The 4,964-nt window shown below is 39.5% G+C and overlaps 1 pseudogene; it reads right to left on the bottom strand.

Moving 5' to 3' along the window:
* Positions 1-1,888: 1,888 nt before the first annotated feature.
* Positions 1,889-2,274, bottom strand: LOC149197558 (hsp70/Hsp90 co-chaperone cns1-like; annotated as a pseudogene).
* Between the last annotated feature and the right edge of the window lie 2,690 nt (positions 2,275-4,964).

Genomic DNA, 4,964 nt, shown 5'->3' with positions numbered 1-4,964 from the left:
TTGCTGTGATTTAAAAAGAAGAAGAAGATATGTATATAGTTAGGATGTGGTCCTTACACTTGGTATCAGAGCTATGTTGAACCCTTGAGACCTATGGGCCCATGCATGCATGACTAGTTTTGTTAATTATTTTCTTTTGATCAACTATGGCATGGAGAATTTGTGCAAAACTTATGAAAAACAAGCCAGCACCATAACAATTCCTCGCATGTTAATGTCCCAGCACCATAACAATTTCTCGCATGTTAATGTCCTATGGCCTGTCATTAAATTTTTCAATTAACAAGAGTAGTAGTCAAGTTGAATATTAGAAAGCTTATTTTTACTTGGTTGCAAAGGAAGACAACTTAGGAGTGTACATAGCTTCCAACGCATAGATGCACCCTGGTAAGAACTCTGGCAATACAATGTCTGTAGGTTTACTTTGTTCAACTTCATGTCGTTTTAACCCTGATAAGAAATTAGAGTTCGTTTTCTCCGCATTGTTAGATCAATCTCCTCTTATTTATTTTACGCTTAAGCTTGAGTTATGTGGCGCCCCATTGTGCTACATTTTTCTTCTTTTTAGAGCTTTTAAGGTCGTTATTATGTGACTGCAAATGAAACACCAACGAGATTCCAATTTGTCACCACTAAACCTATGTGCAGTAGTGTAGGACATCCAGCGAGCTAGTGATGGAGAGTTTTTAAGTTTCATACTAAAGGGTTTGGGTTGATTATTGGCTTGTTGCTTTTCTATTGCGTGCCTCATTGGATGTCTCTGTCAGGTGATGTGCCGTAATCAACACCATCAATATTGGACTGGATAACTTCGGCAAGGGAGTGAAAAATGTACAGTAGTTAAGCATAGTTAAATTGGATTCGGTTCATGGCTAAACATTTTGATCTCGATTCCCGAAAATGTCTGCAAAAAGTTGCAGAAAGGAAGCCAAGTTACAAACAAGGCCACATGAATGGCGAGCTAGGACTCACTGAATAAAAACATGCCTTGCAGCACAGGATTCACATTTAGAAAACATGCATAGAGCATTGCGTCAGGGTATCGAAAATCACGCTTAACAGTGCAGGAAGTATGTTGTAAGTCCTTGATTCTAGGGCTTTGAAATTTTAGGAGAGGGTTAAGTTTGTTAAGAATCACGCTAAAAAAAAAAATGGTGCATAGAATTTGCGCAATGGAAGGAAGCTCGTAAAAATTTGCATAGATGGCCTTTAAGACAACCATGCATAAGATTTCTGATCGACTGTGTGAGATCTAATTTCAACACCAAAGGAATGAAACCCAAATAACTATAATCAAAGAAGCCCACAATATTGAATAAAATGTTTGTTGTTTACTTCAAGTCAATGCTCTCCTTAGACATAAATTTATAGATTTTAGCGGTCTGGTTGGACTACTATCATATGGTCTACTCCTGCAATCATATGAAAGCACTTGGAATGTCTCTCTAAAACAAATTCGTTTGCTCCCTGTTTGATCACCAATTATTTGAAAAAGTTCATAGACCAAGTTTCCATGTCAAGTGTTCGACAAAATGCCTGAACCAAGATCACATTATTCAGGCCATAATGTTCAAGCACACATAATGCGTTTCATTCCAAAAACATTTTGTGGAGGTAGGCACCACTCTATCTTGCCTTTAGCTTATATTCTTATCCATCAATGGGTGATTGATCACGTTTGTCTATAGGTTGTAGATGGTAATTCTGTTCTTCAATAACCAAAATGCTCTGCCTTACCAGTCCTTGCATAAATCTGTGCTATATCGTTAAACAAAGTTTCCAGCCCATACTATCTGCCTCTAACCGGCTATCAAAAATATATCACGCAAACAACAAATCCAGATATTGTAAGTTCTTCATTTAAAGGAGATTGCTCAAGGCCACATCTTCATAGCTTCGCTGCTTCTGGAAATAAATCTAAGGCAAGAGCAGCTTTGGCCCCTCGATAATAGGCCTTGACATTTGCTGAATTGATCTTTATTGCTTCTTCTGCATCTGTCAATGCACGCCTGTAATTCCCAAGAAGAAGATTGACATGGGCCCTGTTTGCAAAAAGTATTAAATTCTCAAAATTGTTTGATATCTTCTGATTGATTGCTCGAGTATAGCAATCAATGGCATCTGCATGATGTTTTTTTTCCCCATCTTAACATATCCATTGCCTTTTTCCTTGAGCTCTATTATAGCTGATTCTCTGAGGGCATTGATTGCATCCAAATCTGCTTGTTGTTGCTCAGTGTCGGGAGTGCTACTCACTTCCATCCATAGTGCCATTTTTGCTCCAATGTTGACAACAACGATTATTGAGTCGTATTAGACATAAAGAGCAGGTATAAACACTCCATGGTTTGGTGATAGTGACTTCGATAAATTAATTTAGATGTTGCATGGAAATGCTATAATGGTTATGGAGGTAGCATCGCAGTTTTATTACTGTGCAACGCAGTATGTGGATTTCTGAATCAATGAAAAAAAATAAAAAAATCCCAAATCTTTATTTCTACATATTCCAATAAAATATTAAAATAGCCATTATCTCGTAATAGCCACTGTCCCCGAGATCACTTCAGTTTCGGCACCATGACTGCCCTTATTCTTCTGACTCTAAATTCGATGTTTATGGGCTTTGTCCAAACCCTCGTTTAAGAGCGTGAGCAAATGTCTCTAATGGTAATATTTGAATAAACCTTAAGCACAGAACAACAACAAATAGCATGCATGATACAACAATTTATATGCATATTGTTGGCATTATGGCTAAAGTGTTGTCCTTGATGGCAACCCATTCAGGTGATAGATCATAGTACTTCAAGTCAGCAGCAGAGATTGATGATCAGCTATCAAATATTGAAGAAAATAAGGGGCACGCAGGTACACCTTGCATAAGGTGCGTACACGCAGGTCAGTGTTACATAAAGTGCGTACATACCCGCAGTTATCCCATTCAGGAGGTGCGTACCCCCAGTGCACACATTTCAAGGCAAAGAAATTCACATGTGGGGTTTTCTTATGTTTTACTCTTGGTATTTAGCCGATGGTATTGTGTTATTATGGTGTCGGCTCGTGGTATTGATCCATGTTTTAAGGAAGGGCTTTCCTATATAAAGCAAAGGAGATCATTTGGCTTGAGTATGTCTTTGGTTGAATATCTTATGAGGGCTAGATCTGGTCTAGATCTAAAGAAGGCGAATCTACTGATGGACCGAGATCTCTTCAGCGCATGTTCAGATCTGTAGATCTGACTGTCTGGGTTATTTCTGAAGTCTTAAAATCATCTATGCCCGAAGGTACGCAGGTACAGTGAAAGAAAAGTGCGTACGTACGCAGGAACGAAGCGTTTCAGGTGCGCCGGTACGCAGGCACAGAAGGGTTGCAGGTGCGGAGGTACACAGGCACAGAAGGGTTGAAGGTGCGGAGGTACGCAGGCACAGAAGGGCTGCAGGTGCGTACATACGCAGGCACAGAAGGGTTGCAGGTGCGTACATACGCAGGCACAGAAGGGTTGCAGGTGCGGAGGTCCGCAGGCAGTTCAATGGACTTAGAGCAAGGTACGCAGGCTAGCAGTTGAGCAGGGTGCGTACATAAGCAGGCTAGCAGTTGAGCAGGGTGCGTACTGTAAGCAGGCAAGCAGTTGAGCAGGGTGAGTACAGTAAGCAGGCCAGCAGTTGAGCAGGGTGCTTACGTAAGCAGGCGAGCAGTTGAGCAGGGTGCTTACTTCTCTTAAGATCTTTGTTTATCATTGTTGTGTTCTGGGTTTGGTCCTATTATTGTTGATCTGGTTACTACAGTTGATTGGGTGATTCTCTTATACTTGATGATCATTTGATGCTTATGGATCCAGTTTGAAAATTTATGAAAAGTGGTCCTTGTAAGAAAAGAAGTAGGGGGCTGTAGCTCCCTTCCAGGAGAGACTGGAAAACGAGAGAGAGTTGTAGCTCTCTGCAGGTTGCAGCCTGCGTACTGGTCAAGGACTGCACCAGTACAAAACCATTGTAAAAGGAGTTTCTAATTTGAAAGAAGATAGAGACATATTGCAGCAGGTGGTTTTCACCCACATTGGGTTTCCACCTTACATCTTGTGTTCTTTGGTGTGACTATCTGTTCTTTTGTTCATGCTCATTATTTTATGGTACTGACATGCAAAAATAATTCAAAGAACAAATAAAGAAGATTTATTAAAAGAATTAGATAATACTGATTCACCCCCCCTCTCAGTATTATTTCCAACAATTTACAGTTTTGGGTCACAATATTCTGCTAGTTTAAATTCAGCGCTTAAAGACGAGAATGAGATTTGATAATAGCCACAACAACATTTACTGGAATGAGATTCGATAACATTTATGAGATCGCATCATCTAGGTGAGAGGAGACTGAGTTTAGTCCCTTTTATGCACAGAACTAGAAGACGCCAATAACCCTCATAGGGATTAGAGCAAGAGTAATTTGGGTGTGTGTGCTTTGTAATCTATCTCGAGGTGTGGGATTCTAAGAGTTTTCACTAATGGTGTATGTTCTTGAGTTGAGCAGTAAGCTGAGATTCGGCAAGTTATTGAAGGATCACATCTGCTTTTGACTAGAAGCATCCCCAGCTTATCCTTGTTGTGCGAGCTGAGTTGAGGCTCCATAAGTGTGTTTGGCATGGAAGAGTTGATTATCTGTAATATTCATCCCTATCTTTGTGACACATTTGTGAGATATTTTATGCACATTTCAATTATAATATAGATCAAAGAAGATTGATGCAAATGTAATCGTATGTTTTCCCAAATTAGATTTATTAATAATTGTTGGCTATATTTTATTGACATGCATTATGTTACAAAGAGCACTTAGTTCCCTTTGCAGCTTTTATTTTGATACTGCTATGTCTTTGAGAAAATTTAGAAACATATGAAACAAATCGAGACTGAGGTTGTCTTCAACCAATGGAATCCTTGGCATTTCAAATCTCAAATACTTTC

The sequence above is a fragment of the Pinus tabuliformis genome, chromosome 2_2 (genome assembly GCF_031772625.1).
Source record: "Pinus tabuliformis cultivar Carrire ecotype Pingquan chromosome 2_2, CPIR1, whole genome shotgun sequence".
NCBI classification, from domain to species: Eukaryota; Viridiplantae; Streptophyta; class Pinopsida; order Pinales; family Pinaceae; genus Pinus; species Pinus tabuliformis.
This window is presented reverse-complemented; position numbering and strand designations above follow the sequence as displayed.